The 20,611-nt window shown below is 36.1% G+C and overlaps 1 pseudogene; it reads right to left on the minus strand.

Annotated features, from left to right (window-relative positions):
• Nucleotides 1–1,873: 1,873 nt before the first annotated feature.
• Nucleotides 1,874–15,968, minus strand: LOC132169511 (uncharacterized; annotated as a pseudogene).
• Nucleotides 15,969–20,611: the final 4,643 nt, after the last annotated feature.

A 20,611-nucleotide genomic window follows, 5' to 3' on the forward strand; every position in this document is an offset into this window, starting at 1 on the left:
AATGTGTGATTATTAGCGTCCACTTAAAGTCGACCCTAATGATCACTTTTAGCGTCCACTTTGTCGACGCTAAAAGTCGCAATGTTTTGACCCTAAAGCTAATGTAAATGGATGGCATAGTCGACGCTGATAGTCAACCATTAGTGTCCACTCAAAGTGGACGCCAATAGTCAACCATTAGCGTCCACTCAAAGTGGACGCTGATAGTTAACCATTAGCATCCACAAAGTGGACCCTAATGGTCCTAAAATTTTTTTTAAAAAAATTAACTATCAGCGTCCAAACGAAAGTGGACGCTGATAGTTAACCATTAGCATCCACTTTGTCGACGCTAATGGTCCTAAAAATTTTTTAAAAGAAATTAACTATCAACGTCCAAACTGGAATGGACGCTGATATTTAACCATTAGCGTCCACCTTATGGACGCTAATGGTCCTAAAAAATTAACTATCAGCGTCCAAACCGGAGTGGACGCTGATAGTTAACCATTAGCGTCCACTTTATGGACGCTAATGGTCCTAAAAAATTAAATAAAAAATTAACTATCAGCGTCCAAAGTGGAGTGGACGTTGATAGATGACCATTAATGGTCCTAGAATGAAAAAAAAAAAAAAAAAATTAACTATCAGCGTCCAAACTAGAGTGGACGCTGATAGTTACCCATTAGCGTAACTATTAGCGTCCAAAGTGGAGTGGACGCTGATAGATGACCATTAGCGTCCACTAAAAAATAAAATAAAATAAAATAAAATTATCTGCGTTCGATCGCACATCGTGTGCGATCGATCGCAGTACCAGTAGGTTTTCAACCTTTTGCGCTCGAACGCACATTAGGCATGCGTTCGATTGCGGAACTAGTAGGTTTTTGACCTTTTGCCATCGATCGCACTCGACTTGCGCTCGATCGCAGTACTAGTAGGTTTTCGACATTTTGCGCTCGAACGCACATTGGGCATGCGCTCGATCGATGAACCAATAGGTTTTTGACCTTTTACGATCGATCGCACTCCACTTGCGCTTGATCGTAGAACCAGAGAACACTGAGCATAATATCGGCTAATAGGAGATAACCACAATATTTCTAACACATATCAGTAGCAGTCCCACCAATACATGTTAATTATGAGCAAAAGGAGAGGAGCAACATAGCCAGTTGTGTATGTCAAAAGCAGGCTGCCTCCTATAACTGGATCCTGTTATTTGTTGAACGTGTCCTGTTATTTATCTATTAATCATGACAAGAGTAAAAATATTGTACTCTGTTTTGAGTGAAACTAAAGATAAATGTGACTAAAAAAATTCAAAACATCAATGTACATATAGTTCGTTTAAAGCTTTCTTTTTTTTCTTTTTTTTTTTCCTTCTGACATGCTTGTTCACATGAAAGCCTTCTCTTTTATTGAACTCTTTGAATTGATTGACAAATTGTTAAGGTTGGTTGTCTCAAATAGTAAGATTTATCTTCCATGACTTGTAGTGATATAAAGAGTTTCTCCAGAGAATCAAGAATAAAAAGAACTCTAGCCACCCATTCATTAGCATAAGTTTGGTGTCCCTTAGCAATATTGAAGCACTTAGGACTCATTAACTCATAGATAAGTACCAAGTTAGCACTTACTCATAAGTGCTAACTTGGTACTTATCTATGAGCTAAAGAGTCCTAAGCCAGTTACAATAAACGTTAGCTTCCTCTATGAGAGAGGGAGAGAGAGAGAGAGAACAAATAGCAAACATGTGAGGGCAATCATATTATATCTGCAGTCTCAAAGATACTCAAAGCTTTAAAGACATAGCAAAATAAACATTTCAAAGTACCAGCTTGGACGTAGCTAAATATCGAAGCAGAGTAGTCGAACACAGTTCTAGTGCAACTACTACATAGAGAATTGCTTACTGAGATGAGGGTGGCCTGAGGACATGTTGCCCCATGCTAGGAGGTGGTGGCGGTGGACGAACACCCTGGCCTTGCATCTGCTGGGCTTGAAACCCATGTGAGGGAGGCATTGGAGGCCTAGTACCAGGAGTGAAATTCGCCATCGTGCTGCTACCAACAGGAGGTGGGGGAGGGACAGGTGGAGTCCCACTAGGAGGCATCGGCCTAGGGTCATTTGCTGTAGGAGGTGGTGGTGGGAATGAAGGAGGCATTGGAGGAGGGGCTCTTGGAGGATTTCCAAGAGGTGCACCAGGTGGCCTTCCTTGCATTGGAGGAAGTGGTGGGGATGGGCCTTGGGGTGGTGGCAAAGGCCTTGGTGGAACACCAGGGGCTGCTGTGCCGTTGGCTACAGGGGCAGGTTGAGGTTTGTTTGCCTCTGGTGGCTTGATTTTAAAATATAATTGCAACTTCACATTGATAGACACAAAAAAAAAAAAAGGGGTCAGATAAGTTACCATTAGCAGGAACAGACTAACAAAAAAACTTGAAAAAAGAAAATTCAGTGTATTTTAACCAGACTAGCAAGTGGCCTAAGAAAGAGAAAGAAAAGATTGTCCAGCCCAATTCAGCCAGCAGGTAAGTTGCTCTACTTGGTTGCGTCAGTAGGTGCCAAAATAAATTGAGAGAGAGAGAGAGCTACAATGAGGATTAAGACCAAGAGCTGACCCACTGGCAATCAAATGACATGTCTAGGTTACAGAAGGTTTTTAGTCTAGTGACTTATAAACAACTCAGACCAGGTAGACTGTTCAATCAAACTGTCAATTTTTGTGCCAAATCACATCTAAAAACATTGGAAGCAGTTGAGCAAATATTAAACAAACTAACCGTAAACATTTTAGAGTCTGGATCCCAATGTGTGAAGAACTTGGGAGGGGTTTTGTCAATCTCTGTGCTAGGAACCTGAAATGAAAATAACAAGCATAACCAATCAAATTTCTTGAAACTAAATGAAATGGTTAAGTTCAGCTATCTACCCTAAACTATGGGGTCATTCAATATCCAATCTACCTTCTACAAATGAGTGTCAAAACTAACATATTAGTTGGGGGATGATGTAGGGAGGACATTACATATTAAAAGGCACTAATCTATTAATTTTGACAGCTTAGTGCAGCCCACCATTCATTTGCCCACTATTACATTAATTTTAACCCTAATTTGGATGGTGTAGTGGACATTGCATATTAATCTAGAGTTAAGTGTTGATAGCAAAATTATTTTATTTACGCACAGAATGCAAATGACCCTATAATTGAGGGTGGATAGCTACATCTAAACTTAAATAATAAGATGCTGATCAAAAGCATGTACAATTATATGATTGATTTACCTTGAAAGCAATGATCTCATATGGATCAGCTGCAAAAAGAAGATATTGGTATCTTTTATCGAAGGGTTGGACCCTTTGTATCCATTGAGAAATGATAAAAAGAAGTTAGAACATCATTTCGTCTTGAAAAAACAATTAATTGAGCATTACTTAGTCAAGTGCATTGCAATATAGAGAAAAAAATCAATAGAAGCATGTGAAAAATTTCAGGTAAGAATCTAGTTCAAAGAAACAAAGAGGCCCACCTGCTCATAAGAAGACATAAACCTGTGTCTTGGTTTTGCAAGGTCTTCAATATTAGGATATTCAATCTGAGACACAATAATGTTTACCAGAAAAATATTGTTATTATCATCTTTCTCTTACTGCCGTTATATCCATAAACAAAATTCTTCATTACCAATTTATCAGCAAGAAAGAGAATATGTATACAATCAAAACACAATAGGGAAAATAAAAAAGGAATAACTAAACACGCACCTAGAAAAGAAGAGACCTCTGCTTCGTCTCTGGATCAAACTGCTTTCTTACCCGGTACCCAGGCCTTCCGATTTTGACTGCTAGCAAATGGACGTTTACTCATGAGTCAAGAATTACAAGATTGCTAAAATTATCAACGGAATACTTCTCTTAAAGGGTCTGAGTGAAAACGAAAAAGGAAAATAAAGACCTACAAAATCAGCAAGAATAATACCCACAAAATCAAAGATGCAAGACATTTAGGTTCTTAAGAGTATAGCAACCGGGATCACCACAGACCTACCTATTATAACGTAAACTCTTACATTTGAACTTTTCCTTGTTTTGGGGATAATGCTAAAGTTGAAACCATTGTAGTCCACAAGACACACAACCCATACTTTGGAAACTATGATATACACTATTTAACACTTATCCAACACTCAAAATGACATTTTAACTTTAGGCAAGGACTCATAATGTCATATGTTTTAACTCTAATCCTGACAAGTCATTTTGGTAGTACTTGCAGAAGCTCCTTTCTTCTAAATCTTCTTTATTTGAGCTATTTGTAAGCTTGGAGGCTTGTATTGTTTAGACATCACCTCGTCTTTCCCAAATGAAGCCAAGACATATATCATTTCCTCCTCCCTCAATTATTTCATTCTCATGTTACATTTCAAAAACGATATGCAGGTACATCATGCATGATAATCAATCCATCGTTATAAATAAGGGACTTTGAACTGGTACCCACCATTTAATTAAGGAAACACCTGAACAAGGTTCGTTCTCATGAACTACTAAAAATGAACTTATCCCATTACTGAAGGCAATAGCTCTGACCCAAATGCCCACTCAAGGTTCTTTCTCACAGAATAACTCAGACAAAACCACCTACAAACACACAAAGATGTGATCTTGCTCAGAGGCAGACAAACTATCAACCAGTAGAAGAAATCAATTATCTTCGTTACAATTTTGCACACTACATGTTCGACGAAATCAGACTTTGGGGACAAACATAACATAACATAGTTTGTTTTGCCACACAACAAATCACAACTCCTAGTAGAAGAAAAAGCCCAAAACAGTAGTATCTATGGGGTCGAAAAAGAGACCAAGAGGAAATGGAAAGAGAAAGAAAAAAGCGAAAATTCAGATTCTCCATTATTTTGTTGAGAATGTAAAGGGAAAAAATGGTGATTTTTGAATTTTATATGATCTTATACCTCTTTATCCTATAATTATGAAAATGATATAATATAAAGGCCAAACATATCATGAATAATGGCTTAAAACTACAAAACGACACCTATCATTGGAAACACAAGCTGAAAACCACAAATACTGGCAAAGTTTAAAAGTTTAACACCTTTTGGAGAAGACTACTATGCATTAACACTACTTCACCACATCAGACAACAATCTTCAAACTAATGTAAATGCCCACAAAAAACGTAATTGAAAATGACTAACCTCATCAAAATCATCAAAAATATGTGAGAACTGCCCCATGAACCAAACCTGCCAAGGGAGAAAACTATTAAATATATGTTTTACAATCCATGGCCAGCAAAATTCCAAAACCCAAAATAAAGTACTTATCTGCATCCTCTTCCTTGCCAATTCATCCTCATAAGCAATTTGAGTAATCTACCACAATGAACCAATATATAATATCAAAGACAATGAGAATGATACCCAACATGATAGAGAAAAAGATACTAAAAATGTGTTTCTTCATGAAACATATTAAAGAGAGAACCTGCTTGGGTGGTTTATGTTGTGCAAATTTATTTAACTCGCAAGTGCACGAATCAATTGTAGTTTAATGGATTGCAAGTGCGAGGTCGATCCCACAGAGAATTGTATTTTTGAAAGAACAATTTATATCTAAACTAATTAAATCCTAATCTAGTTCCAAAAGGGTTTTGACTTTTGACTTTTGAAAATTAAAGGATAAACATAAACTAAATAAAATAAGTAAATCTAAGAATAAAGGTACTAAGGTTTGGGAATTCACACTCACCAAATCATAACAACATACTTTATGTTCATCAATATTAATCCGAAGTTCTCACAAATTAAATCATAGATATGTTTTACTATACTTCAAAGAATTAATCAAAACCATCCCATGTATCCATTCATTGACCAAATCACAAAAGGAATCCAAATTAAATTGAAATACCAGATGTATCCGTAGAACAAATCACAAGGGATATCCAATTTTTATGAGTTAAAAGCCAAGCAATCAATCATATGAAATTATCTCAAATCATCACATGTATCCTTGAATCACAAGAGATATCCAAGAATCAATCAATACAATTGATTAAAAGTAAAACAATTGAAATAAAAAAACCCAATAAAATCATAATAATAAAAACTTACATAAAGGTGATGTTGTTCTTCATCGGTGAGGCTTCATCCCCAACCTTAGTTGGGAATTTAGTTCCACATAAAAAATAAAATCTAAACCTAAACCTAAACCTAAAGAAAAACTAAACAAAAGAATCTTGCTCTCTAGGATTGTGTGTCTTTTCTTGAATGCAAAGAAGTCTATTTATAGGCTTAGGAAAGTCCTAGAAGCCCAAGTAAACCTAGATAATTCGGAAGTCTGTCTCCCAGTCAAAATAGAAGTCTGAAATCGGACTAGGATTCGTCCAAATTTGTGTCTCTTAATTGCGGGGCGATTTTGACATAGAAACCGTCCGAATTACGAAAATTCTATTTCACAATATATTGTAGTATTTTGAGCTAGCTTTCTAATGCCGTTTGAATCACTTCAATCCGATATTTGACCGGAGAGTTATGGTCAAAATACTAAGATGTGTGTAGAATCTGAATTTGAATCCTATCCGAAATCTTATCCAATCTGAACTTTAATCTGATTTAACCTTTTCTTGGATTTGGTTAGACTTAACCACATCATCTAAGTCTTCTCAAAGTATGCTTTCTTCCAAACTTCGCATTTTTTCCTTTAAAGCTGTAGTTTTTCTTCAACGACCTACAAAATACTAAAAACACAAAACTAACACAAAATATTAAATAACGACACAACTAAAGGATTAACTAATGTAAATAAAGGGGTCTAAATATGCAATATTTGGTACTTATCAGTTTACTCAAAGTTCTTTAACCTTGATAAACATGTCAAGGGAGATTTACTAACTCAAAAGTTCTTGAACCAAAAATTTTGCGAATATCTTAACATAATATAAACCAAATAAAAAGTACCAACAAATATACATTACCAAACAGATCACGATCAACAAATACTCAAATCCACTGTAGCAAATAGAAAGTACCAACAACTATCCAAATACATAGTATCAAAAAATATATCCCAAATAGATGGTATCAAAAAGTATATCCTAAATAAATGGTTATTCCAAAGCTCCCTCAATTGTTGGCTTGACTTGATTCACCTCCAATCAAGCTGCCTCCAGACCTAAGAAGAATAGAATTTCATATAATGATCAATAAGCTTTTTAATGATTACTTAGTATGTGTGTTTTTGTAAAATTAATGCATAGGTAAAGTTTCACTAACCCTCCAATACGTGACATTAAGAACTCAACAGTGGCTTTCAATTTGTTCGTTTCCTCAACGTTGGCTTGTAGATTGTCCCTTGTCTGATGAAGTTCGATTCTAGTTTGTTGAAGCTCGCTTTGAGTATCTTCTTGTCTTTTCCTGCACTTGTCATGGTTGTCGAAGTGGGCGAACACTTGAGATGAAGTACTTAAAGGGGTAGGAATAAGACCGCATCCCATTCCTCTAACGTGCCCAGATCGTCGGCCCCCTAGCACTTGTGTGACTATTTCTTCCATTCGGTCCTCCACACTTCTTCCCTCCACACTACCTTCCTCTAAGGCCTCACTGGTTGTTAATTCTCGCATCTGAAGCTGCACAAGTCATAGTTGGCCTTAGTTTAATATATACTTCATGCAAGTTTATTATTCATGTGCTTCACTAATCAACTTAATGATCGGAGCGTAAACATTTACTTACATATAGACTTTTGCATTTGGCGTTCACAAACTCTTTATCATTTTTTCTTGTATGGGTAGCCTCATATAGTTCAACAGGATTGGGCTTCACTTTTGTTTCTTGTTCCTACACATAATACATATAATCAAAGTTTACAGTAAATAATGTTACTTTCATTAAATTATGCTATGAGATACTTACCTTTTTGTAAATGACGTTGACAAATGAACAAGTCCTAGCTGTGTGCTTTGTTTCCAATTTGCTTCTATTTTTTATATTTCATTCAGACTTTTTCTATGAAATTTGGAGAAAAAACAAAAAACACAATTATTCATAAAATGCCTTCAAGTGCATGCAAATTATATCAATCTGAATTTTCGAATCAGTATAATGATATATATTTACCTTCCATTTAGCGTCATCAAATGAGTCACATATTAGGTTCCACTGTTTAGGTCCATACCATGCTGGCACTTTTTCCCTCCTAATAGCCTTAGCCTTGGCAATCCCCTCATCATCATCTTTATGAATGCCTTCAAAATATTTCTTGTAATGGTCCCTATACAAGTTCGAATGAAGCCTAGCATATGCACGACCCAATTTATGTTCAACAGCTTTGATGTGCTCGTATCGTCCCATATTCAGTGCGAAGTTTGACTGATACATAATAGATAAGAAAACAATGGTAAAAAATGTGTCACATTATTTTTTTCATACGAAACATATTCTTAAACATTACATTGATATTCATACTTGAACATGAAATAACAACTTGCTCTTTTCCTCAGCTGGGACCTTTTTCCATTCACCGTGATGGAGTTCGCACATGTTACAAATAATCTCTCAAATCTTGCTTGCAAACCATGCTGCATTCTCGCCTACAAGTGCCCGGTGTCTATTTGGGATGTTTAGCACTAAGGAACCATTCTTAAGTACGTGGTCACTCAACTTCTTACACTTGGCCTTACCCCTTACACTTCTGACAGACGTGGTAGCTGTTACGCAAAACATGGTAGCGTAGTAAGTTATATTTGGAAAAGTATATTGTCAAATGTCTATAACAAACCAAAATAATACAAAAATAACATTTCATAAATATATAATTCATGAACTTACAAGATGCAGTAAGGGCGGCTCCCTGTGAATCCAATTCTGCCACTGAGTGAATAGAATTATTAGACTTGTGTGAAGGATGCCCATCCACTAACTCGAGGGGAAGGGGGGGCGAGGGCGACAATTGTATATCTGTATCACCAAACCCAGAATTGGGAGTTGGACTCTCATGCTCGTCAATAAGGCCCCGACCTTGACCTTAGCCTCGGCCTCGTGCTGCTGGAACACGTTTGCGTCCTGTTGTTGTCATTGTTATGATCAATATGCTAACAACTCAAAAATCAAAAAATTATATTAGTCAAATTATAACCATATAGCATGTTCAATATTTTTGACAAACATACAATAATCATGCTAGTAAAAAAGAAAAAAACACCACAATATATATATATATATATATATATATATATATATATATATATATATATATATATATATATATTATAGAGAGAGAGAGAGAGAGAGAGAGAGCATCAACTTCATTAAATATGCTAATACACTTTGTACTTACACCAAATGTGAGCTTATGTTCAACACATTTCATCATCAGATTCATATTCAGAATCTGTATCACTGTTACTTGAAGATGATTGTTCGTGTTCAAAGTCCTCTTCGTGTTCAGAGTCTATATCGTTGTCACTAGATAACTCCTCTTCCTCATCAAAGTTTGTATCATTGTCCTCGTCCGGCAAGTTATCGTTGGCAAACATGCTTGCATCAAGTTGAATATATAATTCATCAATTGCTATTATCGCATCATCTCTACGTAATCAAGTGGAGGCTTCAACATTTGCTTCATCAACAAAGACCATATTACCCCCAACACATTCACCTTCCTGGTATACGTCATCACTGAGTCTTTGGTCATCTTCTGTACTATCTCCCTTTTGTACTGTTGAAATATCATAGATGTCTCTATTGATCCACTTCTGCACCACTTTCCAATTACCACCCAATTTGGGATCATTCAAGTAAAACACTTGCGAAGCTTGACATGGTAAGATGAACGGGTCGGATTCACACCATTTACGAGAAGTATTCACAATCGTGGAGCCTTGGTCCATTCATACTTCTGTTGCACTCCCAGTGTCCCACCAATCGTACTCAAACAAGTACACTAGATTTTGGCCAGGGTAACGTAACTCTAAAATATTTTTTAACTCACCATAATACTCCGTTATTGAGGTTTCGTCCTCACCTAAAACAGAAATACCACTGTTCTAGGTAGTACGAGTTTCTGCACATTCTTTCGTGTGGTACCTAACCCTATTCATGATGCAACCTCTATATGATCTAATATGACGATCAGGCCCGCATACAAGATCATATAATTGTTTTGAGCCATTGTCTGCAGTACGCCCACTATTGTATAAACGTTTATGGAACCAACGTTCAAAGTTAGCCTCATGCTTTTTTTCAATGTCACGGCCGCCTTCTCTTTTGTTCATATTATAATGTTCACTACATGAAAAATAAACGTATTGGTAAATGATCATCAACGCTAAAATTATAACATGTCGTAACAGGTAAAACACAAAGACCATTACTAAACTTACTCCAAATATGAGGCCGTTTCGTTACAGTTGGTAAGCACATACTATCGTGCCCTATCAAATCATTAGCATCCAGTGTTACTAATTTAGCTACTCCTAACGGCCGAACTCGTTAGGAGAATGTAACGACCTAGATTTTAAAACTCTTATTTAAATAATATTAAATAGATTAAAAATATAATCGATAAATTAGAACAATGATATGTGGATTAATGATATTAAATAACTATTTAGTGTTAAAGGTATATTACATTGATTTTTGACCTCTTATGTATATTACTTCAATTCTAAAAATTTAGCTTCACTAATATGTTTATGGGCATAATCAAACCCAATCTAGTGAATAAATTATTTATATTGGTGTTTAGCGAAGTCATAAATTAATTTGAAGCTTTTCAGTTTTTTAGCCTAAAAAGCAGTGTCTTAATTTTCATACTGTCTAAATGAGATTAAAACTGCTAAAGAAAGATATCAAGGCTAGCCACCTTTGTTGAAAGCTTAAAGTCTTCTAGTAATGATGGTTATAGTAAATATCATGATTATAATGATTTAATAAGACAAGTGGCCAAGTGGGAATGCAAATAGTTAAAGCCTAAGTTGAATTGGAAACTTTGTATAGGCCAAAAATAGACTCAAACGAACTCGGATGAAGTCGAACCAAAAATATAAAATGTTTGTCTCGGAGTCCTCTATCTACTCTCAAAATTTCATGTCAATCGGAGTAGGTTTGGACATTCAAAAATGGATCAGAATACACTGCCCTCATTTTGGACGAAAATACTATTTGGTATAGAGCATGAAATATGGACTAGGTTCATTCTTTTGGTTAAATCCATCTCAACCCTTAGATCAAAGGTTTAAAAATAAATCCTAACCATTCATTCTCTTATAAATAGAGCCTAAGCTATAGTCACTTTCACTTTCACTTAAGTTTTTACAATCTTAGAACAAGTAAAATTGTTTGCTCCTCCTTTCATTTTATTTCTTAGTTCTAGTCAAAAACCATATAGCCTAAAATCTTTCTTGTAGTATTCAAATGTTTTTCTAAACTAGCTACCTAGAGAAGATTTCGTGGAGTTTTACTTCTAAGGATTTTTCGGTAAGTGTTTCTTGTATAAATATCATGATTTATTGCTTTTATCACTTGTTCTCATTTAATTATTTAAAGACCCAATAAGCGTATAATGTAAAATAAAGTAATGGATACAAGTGAATTAATAATAAAGAGTTAGTGGACAAAATCAATTAAGGACTTATAATATTATCTATATATTATTTACTTTATAGTATTTACATTCAGTCATTTCTTTTATGTCATTTAAATTTCTGTTCATATTTCTAGCGGTAAGGACCATTTGATCTCATCCCCGAAATATGCATTATTTACATTCAGTTATTTCTTTTATGTCATTTAAATTTTAATTCATATTTTTGGTGGTCATCCCCAGAATATGAATTCAGTATTTACATTCAGTCATTTCTTTTATTGTCATTTAAATTTTGATTCATACTTTGGTAGGTACGGACCATTGGTCTCATCTCCAAAATATGAGTCATGTTTTATATATATTATTTATAATACTTGTTTGTATTTAGTGATACTGGCCATTAGCCTCGTCACCAAAAATGAATTCAAGCATAAAGCTAGTTATAAGTAACTATCTTAGATTAATATAATAAAATGAGTAAGTAAAGATGAAGTGACGGATAATAAATAAATATAAAAAGATGAGGGTCTTTAAACAATGATATTATTGGAGAATAAACTAAGTATTGTTTGTATGTATGCAGAAGTGGAGCAGAATACTACACTAAGGAGTGTAAGTATGGATATACTTACTGAGTACTAGCTTTGTTTTATTGTTGTAGGAATTCTTATTTTGTCTTATGAATATAATTTTGCAATACAACTGCTGCATAATGTGTCTAATAAAATGGGCTGATAAGATAGCCACCTTAAGAACAAGCTGGGTGGATTGCTGCGAGGAACTGTCGGTATCTCAGTGGATGGGGGTATATAACCGTCCAACAGGCCTAATATATAACTAAGCTGGGACGGTGTAGTTGCCAGCACCAAACAGGTAAACCTCTAAAGTGTGAGGGACATAACGGACGTAAGCGGGCTGAGAGCTTATGAGAAGAGGTCTGAAGAAAGATTATCATAAAACACAAACTAATCCGTCATTACGCTGCATTCACAACTCTTTCATTATTATATATTTTAGTCTTTAATCTTATTTGTTCAAACTAGTCTTTTTAGTCTTTATATCTAGGAAAATAGATTACTCACTTGTTTGCCTATGTAAATATGATAACGTCATCTTTACATAGATCTTGATGCAGGGATAGAAAGTGAGGACGATGGTCCTTTTACTGGTTTTCATGGTTGATAGACCATCTGCTGCAGGATTTATGCTTACTCTATGGAGCAAGTCTCATTTATGTTAATCGCTTTTATTATGTATGGTGATGTGTATAAACGTAATAGATATTACTATGTTAATTTAGGTGCCGTCTGTGGCATATATTTGGTACACCTAGTGTGTACATATGTTGTAATGAAAACCATGTTTCTATTTTATTTAATAATATATCACCTCGAGGTATTTCAGTCAGCTCAACTGTGTTGTGTAAGTTATTCCTAGGTCATAGAAAAAGAAAAAAATATACATACTCCGCTGTAAGATTGTATTTTCTAAAGTTGCAGCGTCACGACTTCGATATTTGCTAGTTCAAATATCGGGGCGTTACAGAGAACACATCCAAGCGCTGGCTCATTTCTACAATATCAACGTCAACATTTCTCCATTCACGGTTCCATCTTGTCTCAATCTCCCGAAGATACCTGGAACAGAAGGTCAAGCTCTCCTCAGCTAGGTAACACTCGGCAATAGTCCCCTCTGGACGAGCTTTGTTACGCGTCCACTTCCTATATCTTCCAAGTTCTCGTTCGAACGGATACATCCAACGGTTTGTACAGGACCGGCAAGCTCGGCTTTCATTTGTTTCAGGATATCAACTTTCAACGTCCGTGCACATAACTGCATAAAAAAGGTACTGAACTCGGTAAATGTTGTTTGTATTTCCGACGTAAAGAAATTTCGAATTGCAACAGGAAGCAAGCGCTATAAGAAGACATGACAATCGTGGCTTTTCATACGCAAAATTTTACTAGGAACCTTGTTCACACATCGACCAATGTTAGATGCATACCCGTCAGGAAATTTAACACATTTCAACCACTCACATAAACTCTTCTTCTCATCTCTTGTCAAGGTTGTACTTCGCAAGTGGCATCCTATAAGTTTCACCATTGGGCTGCACATGCAATTCTTTACGTATACCCATCAACTGTAAATCTCTTCGCGCCTTGACTATGTCCTTGGTCTTCCCATCAATATTCATCAACGTACCTAAGATACTTTCACATATGTTCTTCTCAATATGCATTACATCTAAATTGTGACGTAGTTTCAAGCTTGACCAGTAAGGCAACTCAGAGAAAATACTTCTCTTCTTCCAATTCAACATGATGAGTGCCAAATATTGCATATTTGGACCCCTTAATTTGCATTCGCTAAGCCTTTAGCTTTATTATTTTCTGATGTTTTGGTTACTTTTGGTGTTTTAGTGATTTGCAGGATGTTAAGAGAAAAATGCGGCTTTAAGGTGAAATTTGCAACTCATTCCATTAATTCTAGGGCTTAAGACACATCATGGAGCATTGACAGTAAATTGGGATCGAGCGATGATTCGCACCCAATGAGTCCCACTAAAAATGCCATATCTTGAGTTGTATAGCTCGGATTGAAGCGATCTTGGTTTCATTGGAAAGCTAACTCAAAGATCTACAAATTCATATTTCACGAGAGTAGGCTAATTCCTTCTAGAATTGCGATCGATCGAGCGCGATCGAGCATGTTGCCCGAGTGCGATCGAGCGCACTCGGCCGACCTTGCAGTGCTAAAACCCTAAAATTAGCTTATAAATATCATTCTTTTCCATTGTAAACGTATGAAGACGCGCTGGGGGCACCGATCCTGGTCGTTTTTCGTGTTTTCTGGGTTTTGTAGCTTGGAACTCTAATTCTTTTGTAAGTTTTTAATTTTAATGAAGTAATTTAGTTTCTTTATGATTTCTTTTGTCATGAGAGGCTAATTCTTCAACTAAGGTTGAAGATGAAGCCTCACCATTGATTAGTTTTATATTTTTATGTTTTGTTCGTACAAATCCGTCGTTTAATGTAATGTATGTTCGTTTCAATTCAATTGTGTGACAAAATTGTGATTGATTGTTGTTTGTAAATCGTGAAAACATTGGATATTCGTTGTGTTTCATCCAACGGATACATCGAATGATTTGATTGAGATTTATATCCATTGTGATTTATGGATACGGTGGATGATTTGATCTCAATTGGATATTCGCTGTGATTTGTAATAGAGATGGATTCATCGAATGATTCAATTGGTTTATAAAAAACAATATAACATATATAGGGTTTAATTGTTTGTCAGATGCATGAATAAAAACATAAAAATGTATGCTTTGACTTGGTGAGGTGAATTCTAAAACCTTCGTCGTTTATCTTTTGATTATTTTTATTTTATTTTCAAAATCAAAATCATTTGGAACTAGGTTAAGATATAATTGATTTAGATAGAAATTAAATTTCACATACACAATTCCCTGGGGATCGACCTCGTACTTGCACACACGCTATATTGCACACGGCTTGTGCGCTTGCGAGTACAATTAAATTTGTACACCAAATTTTGGCGCCTTTGGGGAGTTGTTTGTTTTTGTGAAAATTGATTTTTGTTTAAATTGATTTTATTTTTATACTAGTTTAGGTAGATTTTTGTTTCATTTTCTTTTTGCAATTTTTGTTTATTTTTATTTCTATCTGTTTCTGTTTTGTTTCTTCTAACCATAAAAATAAAAAAATTAAAAAAAAATAAATAAAAACCAACAAAAAAAATAATAAAATTGGTTAATGCTTCATGTGGAAGTGTATTTTGTTTAAAGAGTAAGGATAAGCATGAATTTTCCTCCAGGTAATTTTAATGCTACCCCTAGTTGTAGGACACCCGCTCCTACCAACTTCCCTCACTATTTCTACCCACATGGACCATGTTCATACGGCTCCAGCCCTTATCATAGTTCAGGTAATTGTCCATCTTGGGGACAATTTTCCATCATATGACCAGATGAACACAAATTTCTCTAGTCCGGAGTCTGAATCAACTTCCAATTTCTACACCCCAGACTGGAGCAACCATTATGATTTCTCGTGGCAAGCTCATGCTACGAGAAATTATGCTCCCCAATCTCATGAACTGCACCATCATGAATATCCGCAGTTCAATAACCATTCTTCCATGCCTTCACCTTGCAATTACCCTCTTCAAGAGTCATTAGTGCAACATTTTCCAACTGCACATGTCGATGACTTAGAGGAGAGAGTAAACCAACTCATGGCAGCTAGGCGTGCCCATACCCAACCTCCTCACACTCACGCACCTCATAAGTCATGCTCATATTGTTATCATCCTTCTCATCGGATAGATGATTGTCCATTCATTAACCATTACATGATTGATGAGGAAGATGCTAGCGAGTCTGCACATGAGCATGTTCAAACCATCACCATACTTGGGAGTGAGGAAAAAGATAAGGAGACTGTTGATGAGCCAAGTCTGGAGTACCCAGTGGGAAAGTGCTTTGCTCAATTTGGATGTGACCTAGACCTTGACAAGTTACTTGAGCAAGCTGATGCCTTATTGGACTCCACTCCTAAGATGCGAACTGAAAATGGGGAAACCACTGAGATATCATCATCTAAATCATCTTCATCAACAGCTAAGCCTTTCATTATGGGTAACCATGAGGAGAAAGAAAAAGAGGAGCAAGTTGAGCAAATTGATCCCCTGCCAACTCCAAGTATGTCCAATGACAAGGAAATGAGTACTGAAGCTCATTACTTCGTCACAATCCCTCTTGAGACATTCTATGAACCCCAAGCTCCACTTATTCAATGTCTCAAAGAGCCATTTTATGCCAAGACTCTCAAGGATCTTTGCAGACAAGCTAGCAAACCTAGGAACCATCGTCCCAAGAAGATCCTTCGGAGCAAGCAAGTTGGCTACATAAGATGGCGAAACATCCTTCCAGAGGGATATCAAATTCTTAAGAAGAAAGGGTGGAAGGGATTGGTTGGACATCCAAATGATCGGGGAAAGCATTGTAAAATTTCTTCCCTATTTTATTTTGTGTCATTTTCTTTTTGTTTCTATCAGCAAGTAATCTTTTGATTTTTGTTTCTATGAGGAAATATTGCTGTTAGATTTTGACAGGTGTTTTGGTGTTCAAGTTTGGGGGATGCCCTGGCCTTTGCACACTCGAACTTCCTCATCCCACGGTATTGTATCTCTTGCCACATTGGGGACAATGTGTCATTTAAGTTTGGGGGTGTGGAAAAACACATTGTCTTTTTGTTTGTTTTTATCTGTTTGTTTTGTTAAAAAAGAAAAAATTGTGCTATGTTGTTGATTGGGCATGAGTTACATCATAGCTGTGGTTTGCATGTCATTAGTGTGTTTAACTTTTTGAACACTACATATCATTAGAAATCTGAGTCATTGGACTCATTTGGTGGATTAGAGAGACTTCACATTTATGAGTTGATTATCACAAGCACACTAGCATAAAGTCTATGAGGTATGAGATTTGGATTTATTAGGTTGTGCCTTGTGATTTGGAGGATGAAGTGTTAATGACACCTTGGCTTGAGGATAGATAAAAAATAAAAAATAAAAAAATAAAAAATAAAATAAAATAAAAAAGTGTCATCATCAGTTTGAGCTTTTCATTGAGTAACCGGACCTCATGCCTCACTAAGCATTGAGTGTTTGCATAAAAAGATGAGAAATTCAATTTGGTTGATTGTATGGCTAGTTTGGCTTCGTAGCCTTTTTGACTTGAGTAATTAAGCCTTAGAGATGTTTTACATCTAGTGCCCTAAAACCATCTGCTTTGGGAGTCACTGGCCCAACACTCGTTACATAGATCAATTAGCAAGCTTAAGAGAGCCAAACATTGCACAGCCTACACATAAAAAAAAAAAAAAATAAATAATATATTTTTTAAAAAAAAATGCATGTCTTGATCTAAGCCTTTGGTGTTTTCATCTGTGTGAATTCCTATGAATTTTGAGGTACACCAAACTTTGAGAAAAATTGAAGCCTCTTAACTTTGTGTTAGTCTCACTTTGCACCTATTGGAGCTTGTGTTGTCTCAAATTTCCACCTTTGAGTTGAATGATTTTGTGGTTGGCTTGATGATTTGATTGTGGTGTTTACTTTGTTAAGCCTGCTCATGATGTGAGAACCTTGTGTTTGTGTGGAAATTGTGTTTATCAAATAACATAGTGCATAAATGTTTGTGGATATCATTTCTGTTAAACCCTCACGAGACTTCACTCGTCCACTAGGGATGCCTAAGGGTTTAAAAGGCTTGTTGCATATGCTAAATGCAATCGTCTCTCCCATGACAGCGGACATGTGTTTCTTGCTTTCATTTTATTTTTCATTTTGTTTTGCTAAGGGACTAGCAAAATGTAAGTTTGAGAGTATTTGATGAGTGCCAAATATTGCATATTTGGATTCCTTAATTTGCATTCGCTAAGCCTTTAGCTTTATTATTTTCTGATGTTTTGGTTAGTTTTGGTGTTTTAGTGATTTGCAGGCTGTTAAGAGAAAAATGCGGCTTTAAGGTGAAATTTGCAACTCATTCCATTAATTCTGGAGCTTAAGATACTTCATGGAGCATTGGCAGCAAATTGGGATCGAGCGATGATTCGCACCCGATGAGTCCCACTAAAAATGCCATATCTAGAGTTGTATAGCTCAGATTGAAGCGATCTTGGTGTCATTAGAAACCTAACTCAAAGATCTACAAATTCATATTTCACGAGAGTAAGCTAATTCCTACTAGAATTGCGATCAATCGCACTTTTAGTGCGATCGAGCGCACTCGCACCCTACGCAACAGAAAACACGTTGCCCGAGTGCGATCGAGCACACTCGGCCGACCTGGCAGGGCTAAAACCCTAAAATTAGCTTATAAATATCATTCTTTTCCATTATAAACGTACGGAGACGCGCTGGGGGCGCCGATCTTGGTCGTTTTTCGTGTTTTCTGGGCTTTTGTATCTTGGAACTCGAATTCTTTTGTAAGTTTTTAATTTTAATGAAGTAATTTAGTTCTTTATGATTTCTTTTGTCATGAGAGGCTAATTCTTCAACTAAGGTTGAAGATGAAGCCTCGCCATTGATTAGTTTTATATTTTTATGTTTTGTTCGTACAAATCTGTCGTTTAATGTAATGTATGTTCGTTTCAATTCAATTGTGTGACAAAATTGTGATTGATTGTTGTTTGTAAATCGTGAAAACGTTGGATATTCATTGTGTTTCATCCAACGGATACATCGAATGATTTGATTGAGACTTATATCCATTGTGATTTACAGATACTGTAGATGATTTGATCTCAATTGGATGTTCGCTGTGATTTGTAATAGAGATGGATTCATTGAATGATTCAATTGGTTTATAAAAAACAATAGAACATATATAGGGTTTAATTGTTTGTCGGATGCATGAATGAAAACATGAGAATGTATGCTTTGATTTGGTGAGGTGAATTCTAAAACCTTAGTCGTTTATGTTTTGATTATTTTTATTTTATTTAGTTTATGTTTGTTCATTTTCAAAATCAAAATAATTTGGAACTAGGTTAAGATATAATTGATTTAGATAGAAATTAAATTTCACAAACACAATTCCCTGTGGATCGACCTCGCACTTGCACACACGCTATATTGCACACGACTCGTGCGCTTACGAGTACAATTAAATTTGTACACCACAACACAACATCTGTGTACTCTCTTTCTCCCGCTTGTTTTTCCAAATTGTAAGCCCTCAGCCTCCCTTAGTTGTTTCAACAATTGACTTGCAGACAATTTTTTCGGTTCCAATCTATGCTCGTCTGTACCATCGATCAAATCTCATCTTTTGCGCCATGGATGCTCTTGAGAAAGTCACCGACGATTACACATGAAGCACACCTTATGCCCATACTTCAAATACCTGAATAATGTATCCTTATTACATACTGGACATGCAAGATTTCCATTTGTAGACCACCCAGATAATTTTCCATATGCGGGAAAATCATTTATAGTCCATAGTAATGTCGAATGCAATTGAAATGTCTCTTTCTTTGATGCATCATACACGCGTATGCCTTCATTCCATAAGTCTTTCAAGTCATCAACCAATGGCCGCAAATATACGTCAATATTCTTTCTGGGATCTGAAGGTCCAAAGATAAAAAGGGACAACATCAAATTTGGACTCTTCATACACATCCACGGAGGGAGATTGTACACCGTTAACATTATTGCCCATATGCTATATGTTGTACTCATATTACCATATGGGTTAAAATCATCACTTGCTAAACCAAGCCGCACGTTGCGGGAATCACTTGCAAACCACTCAAGTCTTTTATCAGACTCTTTCCATACAATAGAATCAGCGGGGGTGTTTGAGAGTATTGCCATCATCTTCTCGACCTTCTTTGTGCCACCGCATTTCCTTGGCCATTTCTTTTGTCATAAATAACTGTTGTAATCTTGATTTTATTGGGAAATACCGTAAGACCTTTTGAAGAATATTACTTTTTCTGCTTTTGCCATCAATCCATCTTGAATTGTTGCACTTTGGGCATACCACTTTGTTTGCATGCTCTTTCCAAAAAAAGCACACAACCATTCTTGCATGCGTGTATCTTATCGTAACCGAATCCCAAGTGTTCTCCTAAACTGTATTGCTTCTCTATACGAGCGTGGCAATGTCTCTCCATCTGGGAGGGCCGTCTTTATCAAGTCAATCATAATATCAAATGCCTTGTTACTCATGTTGCAGAACGCATTTATATGAAGTATCTTCAGTACAAAAGCAATTTGTGTAAATTTCTTGCAGCCTGGATAAAGTTCTCGTAAACCATCTTCCCATAATTGGTAGAAGGAGCTTGTTTGTTCGTGATCACCAGTTGTGGGGCCCTATGAAGTAGAAGATTCTCCGATGTTAACATCAACAAATGTCCCCATACATACATCGTCTAACAATTCTTCAACCGCATCAACCTCCTCCAT

The sequence above is a fragment of the Corylus avellana genome, chromosome 1, assembly GCF_965113065.1.
Source record: "Corylus avellana chromosome 1, dhCorAvel1.hap1.2, whole genome shotgun sequence".
NCBI classification, from domain to species: domain Eukaryota; kingdom Viridiplantae; phylum Streptophyta; class Magnoliopsida; order Fagales; family Betulaceae; genus Corylus; species Corylus avellana.